The 15,631-nt window shown below is 42.3% G+C and overlaps 1 non-coding gene across 1 annotated transcript; it reads right to left on the bottom strand.

Moving 5' to 3' along the window:
- Positions 1–13,475: 13,475 nt before the first annotated feature.
- On the bottom strand, positions 13,476–13,582 carry LOC118485157. The gene has a single exon (XR_004875462.1). It is a non-coding gene; the product is annotated as a small nucleolar RNA R71 (small nucleolar RNA).
- Positions 13,583–15,631: the final 2,049 nt, after the last annotated feature.

The raw sequence follows: 15,631 nt of genomic DNA, 5'->3' as shown, positions 1-15,631 counted from the left end.
TCTTCTTATATAGTGTTTTGCCATGTCCCAAGATCATTGCAGCTGTAATAGGACCTCCTAGGATCACCCCAGGTGTCCAAGTGGGTTAATAAAACCATTTAACAGCCCATGGAGTCGATACAAACGAGTTTGAGGCGGTGCAACAGCTGAAACTCGCACCTGTCCTCTTTTTTCTGCGCTGGCCACTTTTAGGCGACCCGCGTAAGATCATAAGGGATCTTACGCGGCCCGCGTAGACCTGTTTTACAGGTTAAAACACTTTACAACTTGGCAGCTTTAGTCCCTGGTCGTTTAAAACCTTATTTAACCTCATTATTGACATGTAAGGCCCTTGTAGTTAGTTTGTAGAGGCTCAAGGATGTTTAAAAAAACTTCGTTAGGCTCGGTCTCGTTAAATTTCACTATAAATGCAAGTTTCATCAAGTTGACACTTTTCACCCAAAGTCTTGAAAACTCACTTAACGATCTCGAAACCACGTGAAATTTTTATCACTTATTCTTGTGAGTATATTTGAATATTTCGAAGCCTCGGGTTCGTTAAAAGGTCACTCAGAGGTCAGAATTAACATGTTGACATGTTTAACCCTTGTAGTTTTATAATCTTCCGATTATTTTCACAAACGGCTTCTTATATCCAATTAATCACTCGATTAAGAATATATTCTTTACATATGGTCATTCAGAGGCTCAAGTTTGGCATGTTGACACTTTTAGTCCCTTCGCATATATATTTTCACTGTATGTCAACTTTAGTCCTTTAAACTCAATTTTTCACATATTTAGAGTTTAGGAGACGTGTCTATACAAACTTGGACACGTTTTTACGTGGTGTTACATCCTCACCCCCTTAAAAGAAATCTCGACCCCGAGATTTACTGGAATAAGTGAGGGTACTTCTGTCTCATAGTGGACTGGACTTCCCACGTATATTCGGGACCTCTACGGCATCCCATTTCACCTTTACTATAGGTACATGCTTTCTTTGGAGCTTTTTAACTTGACGATCCTCGATCGATATAGGTCTTTCAACAAACCTCAGGCTTTCACCAATCTGTATGTCTTTATGAGACATAGCTAGCGATTCATCAGCTAGGCATTTCTTGAGATTACAGATATGGAACACATTATGAATTCCACTCAGCTCCTCAGGCAAGTATAGCTTATAAGCTACACTGCCGACACATTCGATAATCTCGAATGGTCCAATATACCTAGGGCTTAACTTGCCCTTCTTACCAAAACGCATCACACCTTTCCAGGGTGATACTTTTAGTAAGACTTTATCGCCAACCTCAAAATTTAAAGGTTTCCGCCTTTTGTTAGCATAATCTTTTGCCTATCCCTGGCAGCTTTCAGGCGATCTCGAATCTGGACAATCTTGTCCGTCGTTTCAAGGACTATATCAGGTCCAGATAACTGAGCTTCTCCTACTTCTGCCCAACAGAAAAGCGTTCTGCATTTCCTACCATATAATGCCTCAAAAGGCGCAACTTGAATGCTTGTATGTTAGCTATTGTTATAGGAGAACTCGATCAAGGGTAGGTGGTCATCCCACTACCTCCCAAATCAATAACACATGCTTGAAGCATGTCTTCCAAAGTTTGAATTGTGCGCTCACTCTGTCCATCAGTCTGAGGGTGATAAGCAGTACTAAAATTCAAGCGAGTGCCCAAAGATTGTTGGAAACTTTTCCAAAAGTGTAAGGTGTACCTAGTATCTCTATCAGAGATAATAGACACCGGCACTCCGTTAAGAGATACAATCTTATCTACGTATAACTGGGCTAACTTTTCGGAGCTATGAGTCTCCTTGATGGGTAATAAATGTGCTGACTTAGTCAGTCTATCAACTATAACCCATATGGTATCACTTCCATGCTTTGTTTTAGGTAACTTGGTTATAAAATCCATGGTTACCATCTCCCACTTCCATGTGGGAAGTTCTGGCTGTTGTAACAGACCTGATGGCTTTTGATGTTTAGCTTTAATCTGAGCACAAGTCAGGCACTTAGCTACATGTTTGGCAATAGACTTTTTCAAACCTATCCACCAATAATTAGCCTTCAAATCCTGATACATTTTGTCATCTCCAGGGTGAACTGAGTATTTGGAGTTGTGGGCTTCCTGGAGGATTACATCTCGAAGTCCTCCATGAATAGGAACCCAAATTCTTCCATGCAGTCTGAGGATTCCATCCTTACCAGGTGCTAATTTTTCAACAGTTATACCTAACTTTTCATTCGGAAGGTTGGCTTCCGAAATAGCCTCTTTCTGTGCAGCTAATAGCCTTTCATTCTGGCTATTCTTCAGCTTAATGCTCTTGGCATTGATCCTGATTGGTTTGACTCTTTCCTTTCGGGTTAGAGCATCGGCGACCACGTTCGCTTTACCTGGATGGTAGCGTATTTCGCAATCATAGTCAATTAAAGTTTCCATCCAGCGGCGTTGTCTCATATTTAGTTCCTTTTGATTGAATAAGTGTTGGAGACTTTTGTGATCCGAATAGATCACACATTTAGTTCCATATAAATAATGTCTCCATAATATTAGTGCGAATACAACGACACCCAATTCTAAATCGTGGGTGGTGTAATTCTTTTCATGCACTTTTAGTTGTCGGGATGCATAGGCGATCACCTTGCCTCGCTGCATAAGTACACAACCCATACCGGTGTGTAAAGCATCACAGTATAAGACAAACTCTTCAACTCCCTCAGGTAAAGATAATACCGGAGCATTGCCCAACTTTTGCTTAAGAATCTCAAAGGATTCTTGTTGCTTTGGACCCCAGTCAGATTTCACATTCTAACGGGTCAAAGAAGTCAATGGTGCAGCTATCCTTGAGAAGCTCTCAACGAATCTTCTATAATATCCAGCTAAACCCAGAAAGCTGCGAATTTCTATAGGTTATGATGTGCACAAAATGCAACATATAAATTACATCAACTGTGGCAAAAAACTAACCTTTCTTTAGTACTAATGTTGGAAAAAGTGTGTTTTTATCTTCCTTTTGTATTTTCAGGATTAAATGAGCTCTAATGAATAAAAGAAGCAAAATGGCAGCTAAATTTAACATAAATACAAGAAAAGGGACAAACGTGGCATGCACGACCCCCCGACAGCATCTTCCCAAGCAAAAACAAGAGAACAGAAGGCTGAACACGCCCCGTGCTCACTGAGCACGGGGGCCTGCCCAAGTGTCAGCAGAAAAGACAAAGTTGTAGAAGCTTCTATCGCCCCCCACGGGGTCGTGCTCAGCGAACACGGGGCCGTGGTCAACTCTAAGATTCGTAGAATCTAGGGAAATCTTGATAGTACAGATACGCTTCTGCACACGGGGGCGTGGTCAACTAATGCAGACAAACTGCAATTAATGAAGAAAGAGAAGAAGGATGGACACGGGGCCGTGCCCGTGCTGCTGTTCAGGCTATAAATAGGGGTGCTTGGCTCATTTGCAAACCATCCCTTGGCAAACCACCTCTCTCACACTTCACCCACCACCATCACAACACCATCATCCACCACCATCATCCATCATCCATCATAGAGTGTGTGAGTCATCTCGAGATCTAAGATTGATCGTAAGAGTTCTTGACAATCAAAGGCCATGTTTGCCTAGTCTCTTACATCACTTGGTGAAGACGAGTTTTTAGTGTAATACTTTTTATTTTTAATCTTTTCGCACTTTTTATTTGGTTATGTATTAATGACTTTAATAAACAAGTTTCTTATGTTGAAGGTGATTCTTCCTTATCGTTTGTCCGTGGTGTCTTGGCATTATTTTACTGTCTATATAAAATAAAAGATTTTCACCATTCATATCTCCACGGTCTATATGGAGATATGTTGGCTACCTGGCCAGGGGTTAAGGGAACGGTTTGGTAAGAGTCTTGCCATTATTCAGTGTATAGATCCTGCAAAGGACCTCGGTCAAATTTAGTAGGACCTCCTTCAATACCCACCGGTAATGGATGGCGGGGGTCCAAACTCTTAGATCCCCTCATAAGTAAGCTACTATTAAAACTTTAACCCGGCTACTTAGGACTGTATCCCTGCTGACTCAGACTACTTAGCCGAGGGTAACGTCACCTTTAAAAGAGGGGCCTACCACATTATGAATTAATAACTTAATTAATTATCTTTCAATAATCCGACCCTTTAGGATTGTATCCTTGCTTACTCAAACTACTAGGTTGAGGGTAACGTCACCTTCAAAAGAGGGGCCTACTACAATAACTGAGATATTCTCTTAAAAAGTGCAAAAGTGTGGAAATAATCAAAGGTTACACTACACACGAGTCGGATCCAAGTGATTCATCTTGTCTATCTGTTTTTACTTTTATTTTATTTTTCATCATTTTAGTTAGTTTTATTTTTGTAGTTTAAAACATTTTTCTAACTTTTTGATTTGATTAGACGTTGAGGATAAACTGGTACTAAAAGCTCCTGTGTCCTTGGACGACCTCGGTATCTTACCAACACAATACTACCTCCACGATGGGTGCACTTTCCCATATGTGTGTTTAGTGTTATTAAATATCGTGTTTTATAAATTTAAAACTTGGCTAAAAAGTGTAAAAGGGCTTAAAATATACATTAAAAACCTATAACACACGACACGCGCATCAAGTTTTTGGCACCGTTGCCGGGGACACAAGGATTTTAAGAAAGTTAGGAATCAACGACCTAATCGTTTTTTTTCTAATTTTTCTGTTTTTTTTAGGATTTTCTTAATTTTTCAGTTTCTGCAGAGCTCAGCACGGGTCGTGCCTGGTCGGACACGCGTCGTGCTCAGCATTGTTACTAGCAGTTTTTTATTTTCCGAGTTACAGAGAGTTGAGCACGGGGCCGTGTCGGTGCAACACGGGGCCGTGTCGAACTCCCCAGTAACAGGGATCCGGAAAACAATCACTGTATCTCCGACCACGGGCCGTGTTCAGCTGAACACGGGGCCGTGGTGAAGCTTCTGACCAACGTTCTTTTTGTTTTTATTGCAGGACTTGGAACTTAGGTGCCACATCTGAACTCTCCACGTAGTGTATAAACTCCAGTTCTAATAGAGACATAAAAGAACCCCTTTGTGACACCCCAGGAAAACGCACAACACAACTAGCTTCTCCGGTGACTGTGTGCTAAATTTCGGGACGAAATTTTTTTCAACTTGGGGATGATGTGACAGCCTGAGAAAAATGTTTTTTTTATATAAAACATAAACTTTGGTTTCGCTTATATCCGTTACTATGCATATTATAATGTGTGTATAAGTATAGTTTATTATAGCATGCTATTATAATGTGTGTATATTGCAACGTGTTGTTATAACACGTGTGTGTATTTATATTTCTGATGGTACTTCTTTGAACTTGCCGAACCGTTTTCTTTAGTGAAACCCGATGCCCTACTACCCGAACCTCATGGGTACATAAGCTAATTACCCGAGTCATAATTCCACAAGCAAAAACCAAGATAACATGAGAGAGAATCATGGTGTGTCTTAGCTAGGTTAATTAATTGACATGCCTTCTTACTAGGTTGATTTATAACCTATACAAATTCACGGTTACCATGCATTCCCGTAATCATCACAAGCATCATGTAAAGTTATAAAATTCCAAGAGAGAGAATTGAGGTGCTAGCTAGTGTGCTAAATTAACTAAGGTGTGTGTGTAGTTGCTTGCTTTATACCAAACTACAACCTGCTGTCGAGACACTTTCCCATGCTCATACATGCGACAAGCTAGCTTGTGGCCAAAATTCAAAAACCAAACCGCCCACCCCATCTCCTTGTTGTCTACGGCCCAAACAAAATAAACCCCAAGCCTAATATGCCCTTATTAAGTTATACGCATGCATATATGTATGCGGTTATTGTTATGCGTTCACAAAAGCACCAAAACTAAAAACCCTAGTGTTCTTTTCTCCCCAAGCTTACGGCAGCCAAGGGAGCAGCCCTTTCTCTCTCGCGCGACCTCTCTCCAGCCGAACATCCATCTCTGGCGTATCTTTCTCCTCTCGGGTGTGGTTGACCAACTTAGAACAAACTCTTTATCTGCCGAGCTAACCTAAGGTGAGTTCACACTCTTACCAAGGCATGGGATTCCAGGGGTTGGGAATGGGTTTGAAGGAATAGAATTGTATTTACACTGTTACTAGACTATCTACCATCGTCCTCGGGTTAAGCAGGACACATACGTAAAACCTACGTAAACAAGTACTTACCACTGTCCTCTGGTTTCGAGGGACACTTACGTAAAACCTACGTAAACTTACACATGCTACTGTCTTCCGGAGTCAGGAAGGACACTTACGTAAAACCTACGTAAACCCCACGCGTACCACTGTCCTCGGGTAAAGAAGGACACTTACGTAAAGCCTACGTAAACCTTGTACGTGTTACTGTTCTCGGGTTAAGAAGAACACTTATGGTTACCACTAGTCTAGTACATACAAACATGGGAAGCCCCCACTAAATATTGTAAAAAGGTTTTTGGAAAACAAGGTAAACTGGTTAAACATATTTTCAACATGGGAAACCCCCACGACAAGTGAGCCAGCTAAAGACAAACTACGTTTTCGTAAAACACTAAAAACGAACACCCAACTGTGAACTCGCTCAACATTGTTGTTGACTCGTTGTTACATGCCTTGCAGGCCTTTAGGTGCATATCAAAGGAACTTGCTGTCTGAGAAGCTGGAGTGGTCATGGGTCGGGACACAAGGAAACGCAACACAAGACCAAGAGCTTACATGTGATTTTACAAACACTTATTAAGTTGAATATGCTTCCGCTGTAAACTGTGAACTATTGTACACTGTTATTAATAAATGAAAGTTTATTTAAATATACTCGAGATGTTCAATGTGATTGGTGGCTAGGATCCTGGTCAGTCACGCCTCCAAGCGGTAGTACTTCGCATGTGGATTTTGGGGGTTTGACAGATTGGTATCAGAGCCATTGGTTATAGTGAACTTGGTTTTAAAAAGGGGAAACTGTTTTTGTAAAACCAGACTATAACCGGACAGATTCTGAAAACGGGAATACGACCATGACACTCAGCTCCAGATTGCAAGGTTCGCCTCTCTTATACTCATTGTACTACATAACTAGTGAACACCTACATACGATATTGCATGTGATTGCACGTTTAGCACACCGATATGAATTCATGAACACTTTCACGTAATAAGTGACCGATAGGGTGGTCTTTCCCTAAACCTTCATAACCTACGCTATGTGATACTCTTTGATTCCTACTTGAGTGTGGGGAACCATTTGACATGAGTTAAGAGGAGCTGAGATGAACATGCAAATCACAATATTATTGTGGGTGCACACATAATAATAATGTGGGGTGCATGTGAGTCCCAGTTAGGCTTGACAAGTGGAAAAGGGGTTCTGTCCTGTTATTCGATCAGTATGAAACATAACCAACCTATAGGGGCCATAGTAGTAATTGTCCCCTACTTAAACTCAAACGTGAACTTCTCATTTATAGTTGGATCCTTTCGAAACTCGATGCTGTCGAGTGTTACCTGAACACCCATCAGAACACCTAGCGAACCGCGTAGAATGTTAGGTGCTTATACAAACGTCCCTGAGTTGGATGTCCCTGCGTGGAATGATTGAACGATACCTTTTCGTACTCCTCCTCGTCTTCTGAAACTCATGGATTGACGTCTCCGATCCCGGAATGTGATCACTACCGCAACTCTCTCGTATCAGACAGTGAACTACTTGAACCACTCGTAACGACGACAGGCAGGAGGATGAGCATAGCACCTTACCGACCTCTGTACGGGTTAAGTTAAAACATCATCAACCCAAGGAACAATGACAGTTTTGGGAGCTCTAGTAGCAGTAGCAACAACACTGGATGTGGTACTCGCGATGGGCAATTAGGATTGGTATGGACAACACCAAGATTGTAACAATATGGTGGCCTTCGTGCTCTTAGTAATAAATCACTTCTTTACTGTTCGGCTCAACCCTGGTACATTTCGAAACCGAACCTGCTATGGAAACGACAGATGGCGAGCCTATTGAAAACTCATATGGGTGTAGGAATGCAAACTCGACCTTGTGGGACAAATGATCAACGTCGACCATCCTTCTGCTACCCTTGATAGGTTTGATGCAGTAGCCGTGTGGATTGGCTACCTAGATATCATATGCATACACCCAGTGAGGAGGAAAACTTTGTGCGGAGAAATGTTACCTACTGCAACGTGTCAGAGTGGCACAACGGTTAACTTCATTTCAGCAAGAAGGGCCAGGAGTGTCTGCGGAAGGATTACCCCGCAATGTTAACCCTCAACATAGATGTCAAGACTAAGGAAAGGAGGATCGAGGATCCACCAATTATTCGTGACTTCTCCCTAAGTGTTACCTGAAGAACTGCCAGGTTTATCTGCACATCGACAGGTGGGATGTCAGACCTGTATCATGCAAGGAGTAACCCTCGTTATTGGTATACCTTACTACCTCACACCAGGAAGGTTGCAGGAACTGTCTGATCAACTCCAGGAATTATTGGACTCGAGCTTCATTGGACCTAGTTTTCGCTTTAAGGAGCCCCGTTATACTCAAGAAGAGAAGTTGTTCCGCATGTGTAACGATTATCGAGAACTCAACAAAGTGACAGTGAAGAACCGCTATCCACTTTCACAAATTGATGATTTATTCGACCGGTTGCAAGGGTCGAGCTACTACTCAAGGATTGATCTGAGGTCAGGTTACCATCAGCTGAGAGCCCGAGATGAGGACGTCTCCAAAACAGCTTTCAGAACTCGCTACGGCCACTACGAGTTTCTAGTCATGCCGTCCGGGCTAACGAACGCGCCTGCAGTTCTCATGGATCTTATGAACAGCGTGTGCAAGCCTTACTTAGACAAGTCTGTGAATGTTTTCATCGATGACATTCTGATCTACTACAAGAGTCAGGAGGAACACGAGCAGCATCTGTGTGTTATCTTTGAAGCTCCTTCGAACAGAACAACTGTACGCTAAGTTTTCAAAATGCGACTTCTGGCTTCGTGAAGTCCACTTTCTAGGCCATGTGGTAAACAAGGATGGGGTTCATGTTGATCCATCCAAGGTAGATTCGATCAGGAACTGGCCTGCACCACGTACACCAATGGAAATACGCCAACACTTAGGTTTGGCGGGTTATTACAGACGATTCATTAAAGACTTCTCAAAGATTGCACAGCCGCTTACTCTACTGACACAGAAAGGTGTTACTTATCGTTGGGGTAATCCCCAGGAAACCGCCTTTCAGCAATTAAAGGACAGACTCTGCAGTGCACCTATTCTTTCATTGCCAGAGGGCACGGACGATTTTGTGGTTTATTGCGACGCATCCATCCAGGGTCTTGGATGTGTGTTAATGCAGATCGCGTCAACTTAAGGTTCATGAACGGAATTACACGACACACGATTTAGAGCTGGGAGCTGTTGTTTTTGCGCTTAAGATATGGCGACACTACTTGTACGGTACCAAGTGCACTATTACACCGATCATAGGAGTCTCGAGCATATCTTCAAGCAGAAGGAATTGAACATGCGTCAACGAAGATGGGTCGATCTGCTTAATGATTATGAATGCACTATCAAGTACCATTCAGGCAAAGCCAATGTTGTGGCTGATGCCCTCAGTCGAAAAGATACTACACCTAGGCGTGTACGAGCCTTGCAGCTCACTATCCAATCCAGTCTTCCTGCTCAGATACGAGAGGCCCAGGTAGAAGCATTGAAACCAGAAAATGTCAAGGTTGAAGCCTTATGCGTTTCAAGGCAGCGATTAGAACAAAAGGAAGACGGCGCCTACTATGTAACGGGGCGTATTTGGGTCCCACTATATGGCGGTTTACGAGAACTTGTAATGAACGAAGCACATAAGTCACGCTACTCGGTACACCCAGGTTCGGATAAGATGTACCACGATCTCAGAACAACATATTGGTGGCCACGCATGAAAGCCCTCATCGCAACGTATGTCAGCAAATGTTTGACCTGTGCAAGGGTCAAAGTTGAATATCAGAAACCATCAGGCCTACTTCAGCAACCAAAGATACCGCAGTGGAAATGGGAGGAAATTTCCATGGATTTCGTTACTGGCCTGCCTAGATCCCAGCGTGGGAATGATACTATTTGGGTGATCGTTGATCAATTCACAAAGTCTACTCATTTCTTGGCTATCAAAGAAACGGATAAGTTCTCTACCTTAGCAGACGCCTACTTGAAAGAGGTTGTTTCGAGGCCCGGAGTGCCAACCTCTATTATTTCGGATCGGGATGCACGATTCACTTCAGAACTATGGCAAGCAATGCACAAATCTGTTGGCTCTCGGTTAGACATAGCGCACGATCCAAACCTTAAAAGATATGCTTTGGGCATGTGTTATCGATTTTGGCAATAGCTGGGAAAGCATCTTCCGTAGTGGAGTTTTCGTACAATAACAGCTACCACACCAGCATTCAAGCCGCTCCATTCGAGGCATTGTACGGACGTAAATGCCGGTCACCTCTCTGTTGGGCAGAGGTGGGGAATAGTCAGATCACAGGTCCAGAACTTGTAGTTGATGCTACTGAACGAATTGCACAGATACGACAACGCATGGCGGCAGCTCGTGACCGTCAGAAAAGTTACGCTGATAAGAGCAGGAAACCGCTCGAGTTCCAAGTTGGGGATCGAGTGCTACTCAAAGTCTCACCCTGGAAGGGTGTGGTTCGTTTTGGTAAACGAGGCAAGCTTAATCCGCGGTATATTGGACCATTCGAAATCACCGAGAAAATAGGCAAAGTGGCCTACAAACTGAATCTACCAGCTGAACTCGGTGCAGTTCACAATGTTTTCCACGTGTCGAATCTGAAGAAGTGTCTGTCATATGAGACCCTCATAATTCCTTTGAAGGAACTCACTATCGACGAGCGGTTGCAGTTCGTCGAGGAACCAGTAGAAATCAAGGACCGGGATGTGAAGGTCCTCAAGCATACTAGAATACCTCTTGTACGAGTTTGTTGGAACTCCCGTCGTGGCCCAGAGTTCACCTAGGAACGAGAAGACCAAATGAAACTCAAGTATCCCCAGCTATTCGAAAATCGTGCAACCACTACTGAGGCTGAAGCTACTACAGAATTTCGGGACGAAATTCCAAATCAACGGGGGGATGATGTAACACCCCAGGAAAACGCACAACACAACTAGCTTCTCCGGTGACTGTGTGCTAAATTTCGGGACAAAATTTCTTTCAACTTGGGGATGATGTGACAGCCTGAGAAAAATGTTTTTTTTATATAAAACATAAACTTTGGTTTCGCTTATATCCATTACTATGCATATTATAATGTGTGTATAAGTACAGTTTATTATAGCATGCTATTATAATGTGTGTATATTGTAACGTGTTGTTATAACACGTGTGTGTATTTATATTTCTGATGGTACTTCTTTGAACTTGCCGAACCGTTTTCTTTAGTGAAACCCGATGCCCTACTACCCGAACCTCATGGGTACATAAGCTAATTACCCGAGTCATAATTCCACAAACAAAAACCAAGATAACATGAGAGAGAATCATGGTGTGTCTTAGCTTGGTTAATTAATTGACATGCCTTCTTACTAGGTTGATTTATAACCTATACAAATTCACGGTTACCATGCATTCCCGTAATCATCACAAGCATCATGTAAAGTTATAAAATTCCAAGAGAGAGAATTGAGGTGCTAGCTAGTGTGCTAAATTAATTAAGGTGTGTGTGTAGTTGCTTGCTTTATACCAAACTACAACCGGCTGTCGAGACACTTTCCCATGCTCATCCATGCGACAAGCTAGCTTGTGGCCAAAATTCAAAACCCAAACCGCCCACCCCATCTCCTTGTAACAAAATAAACCCCAAGCCTAATATGCCCTTATTAAGTTATACGCATGCATATATGTATGCGGTTATTGTTATGCGTTCACAGAAGCACCAAAACTAAAAACCCTAGTGTTCTTTTCTCCCCAAGCTTACAGCAGCCAAGGGAGCAGCCCTTTCTCTCTCGCGTGATCTCTCTCCAGCCGAACATCCATCTCTCGCATATCTTTCTCCTCTCGGGTGTGGTTGACCAACTTAGAACAAACGCATTATCTGCCGAGCTAACCTAAGGTGAGTTCACACTCTTACCAAGGCATGGGATTCCCGGGGTTGGGAATGGGCTTGAAGGAATAGAATTGTACTTACACTGTTACTAGACTATCTACCATCGTCCTCGGGTTAAGCAGGACACTTACGTAAAACCTACGGAAACAAGTACTTACCACTGTCCTCAGGTTTCGAAGGACACTTACGTAAAACCTACGTAAACTTACACATGCTACTGTCTTCCGGAGTCAGGAAGGACACTTACGTAAAACCTACGTAAACCCCACGCCTACCACTGTCCTCAGGTAAAGAAGGACACTTACGTAAAGCCTACGTAAACCTTGTACGTATTACTGTTCTCGGGTTAAGAAGAACACTTATGGTTACCACTAGTCTAGTACATACAAACATGGGAAGCCCCCACTAAATATCGTAAAAAGGTTTTTGGAAAACAAGGTAAACTGGTTTAACATATTTTCAACATGGGAAACCCCCACGGCAAGTGAGCCAGCTAAAGACAAACTACGTTTTCGTAAAACACTAAAAACGAACACCCAACTGTGAACTCGCTCAACATTGTTGTTGACTCGTTGTTACATGCCTTGCAGGCCTTTAGGTGCATATCAAAGGAACTTGTTGTCTGAGAAGCTGGAGTGGTCATGGGTCGGGACACAAGGAAACGCAACACAAAACCAAGAGCTTACATGTGATTTTACAAACACTTATTAAGTTGAATATGCTTCCGCTGTAAACTGTGAACTGTTGTACACTGTTATTAATAAATGAAAGTTTTTTTAAATATACTCGAGATGTTCAATTTGATTGGTGGCTAGGATCCTGGTCAGTCACGCCTCCAAGCGGTGGTACTCCACATGTGGATTTTGCGGGTGTGACACCCTTGACGAACCCGAACGCTTTCTAAGAAAAAGACTTAAAGCTAAAAACCAAGAGAAAGTTTCAGGGGACCCACTTCCAATGGCGGACCAACATACCCTCATGGATTACCTACGACCCACCGTATGTAATCTCGGCGCCGCTATCAATGCACCGAATGTCGAAGCCAACAACTTCGAACTTCAGCCACATTTGATACAGATGCTTCAAAACTCCGCAACCTTCCATGGGCTTGCGGACGAGGATCCTCATCTACATATTACTAATTTCTTAGAAATATGTGATACCTTTTGGATCAATGGAGCATCAAACGACGCCATCCGCCTTCGAATGTTTCCATTTTCAATAAAAGACCGAGCTAAGGCTTGGCTTAACGCCCTCCCAGTTGGCTCGATAAACACCTGGGATGAACTAGCCCAAAAGTTTCTATATAAGTATTTCCCTCCTGCTAAAACGGCTAAATTAATGACTGAAATTAATACATATTTACAAGAGGAAGGGGAATCCTTATATGAAACTTGGGAAAGGTTCAAGGAGCTACTGAGAAAGTGTCCTCATCACGGTCTTGCGGTGTGGCAACAAGTATCCACTTTCTACAATGGGTTGTTGCCACACACAAGACAAACACTTGACTCTAGCTCCGGGGGACTTTTAGGTAATCGTCGCCCGAATGAAATATATAATCAAATTGAGGAAATTGCTCAAACCAATTTTCAGTGGCACACTCCCGAGGCAATAAATCTATTGCCCCGGGCGCCCATAAGGTTAATGAAAGCACTTCTTTACAAGCCCAAATCGAGGCCCTTTCTTCAAAAATCAAAAAGCTAGAAATGGCAAAGACAACCTCGGTCATGGCTTGTGAAGGGTGTGGTGGTCCACGTGAGAATTGGAGTTGTATGAAAGAAGTAGATGATCAAACAGAAATGGTAAACTACATTGATAATAGACCTAGGCCGTCGGGTCCTCCAACGGGTACCTACAACCAAGGATGGCGTAACCACCCTGACCTTGGTTGGAGAGAGCCCGGCAATGGTAGTGACCAACAAAATCTAAACCAACGAACAAACTTTCAACAACCAAGAAACAAGTCACAAAATTTCTCTCAACAACAAGGTGGACAGGAAAGGCTTGAAGATACTGTATCTCGCCTCATCTCCGACACCGAAAAGAAAAACTCAGATCGATTTCAACAATTGGAATCGAATTTTAGAAATCAACAAGCTAGTATACACAACATTGAAAAACAATTAAATCAAATAGCTCAGAATTTCTCCAAGAGACCACAAGGCGCGTTACCAAGTAATACCGAAACCAACCCAAAGGCACAAGTACATCTCATAACGTTGAGAAACCGTACCGTGGGTCCCGAAGAGGCTCCATTACCACCAACTGAAAGAAGCCAAACCACAAATCCACCCACGCCCCAACAAGAGAAGGCTTCTCCACCAATTCAAGAGCCTACTAAGACTCCTCCGGTTCCATACCCCCGTCGGTTAATTCGTCAAAAGACCGATGAGCAATTCGCAAAGTTCGAAAATTTACTAAAACAATTGCATGTTAATATTCCATTTATCGAAGTCCTAACTCAAATGCCTAAATATTCAAAATTTATGAGGGACTTCCTCACTCATAAAAGCAAAACTGAATCATTGCAATTAGTCAATTTAGGCGAAGAATGCTCCGCCTTACTACTCAACAAACTCCCGCAAAAGAAGCTTGACCCCGGAAGCTTCACAATTCCATGCTCGATTGGGGAATCCCCCATTCGTAATTGTAACACCCCAAAAACGGGTTTGGTAATCAAGCCACGTTAATAGTGACGACGGGTAAAATACCGTTAGTGGTAAAAATTAACCCGGTAAATATTAGGTTTTTAAATAAATTATCCTAATATTAAATAAAAGTTATACAAAGGCTTATGGATAAATAAAGTGTTTAAAAGGCCCGAGTTGACGGGACCTAAAATAAACTTAGTCATAAATATTCCCGAACCCGCTAAGCTAAGTAGGAATGTTTGACCCGGTTAATAAGAGGGAATATGGATTGTAAATAAGTAGGTTATAACCTACTTAATAATTAACGAAACAAGAGGGACCAAAGTTAGTTATTTGGAAAAGTTTAGTTAATTAAAACAAATAATAAAAACACAACACACACACTAAGAGTGTGTGTGTGTGCGTACGACCAGGGGAAGCTCCCCATGGAGCTAAACCCTAACCTTCAACAAATCTACCAAATTGAAGGTCAATCCAAGACCCAAATCGATGCATGAACGCGTAGAAACGATCACCAAGTCATGGGGATCACAAGGTATGTCACAAAACCTAGATTGGTTGAAGTTGAAATTCGAGACAAGTAGGTTACTTGCAAATAAATTGATGGATTATGATCCAATGATGAAATTAGGAATGATTTTATGTCTAGGAGTAAACCCTAGACATTTACTTGTTGAATTGAGGTTCACAATTGTGAATTTCATGATACTCCATTTATGTGTTAAATGGGTTTTGTAGAAGTAAGATGAACCCTAGAATTATGACTATTAAAATGGTGTTAATTGATTTCCATGAGATGAATCTGAGAATGGTATGCATGCTAGACATAATAGAATTGAA

Source organism: Helianthus annuus, chromosome 12, assembly GCF_002127325.2.
Source record: "Helianthus annuus cultivar XRQ/B chromosome 12, HanXRQr2.0-SUNRISE, whole genome shotgun sequence".
Classification (NCBI taxonomy): Eukaryota; Viridiplantae; Streptophyta; class Magnoliopsida; order Asterales; family Asteraceae; genus Helianthus; species Helianthus annuus.
Note: the sequence above shows the minus strand (reverse complement) of the source record. Positions and strands in the feature narration are given on the sequence as shown.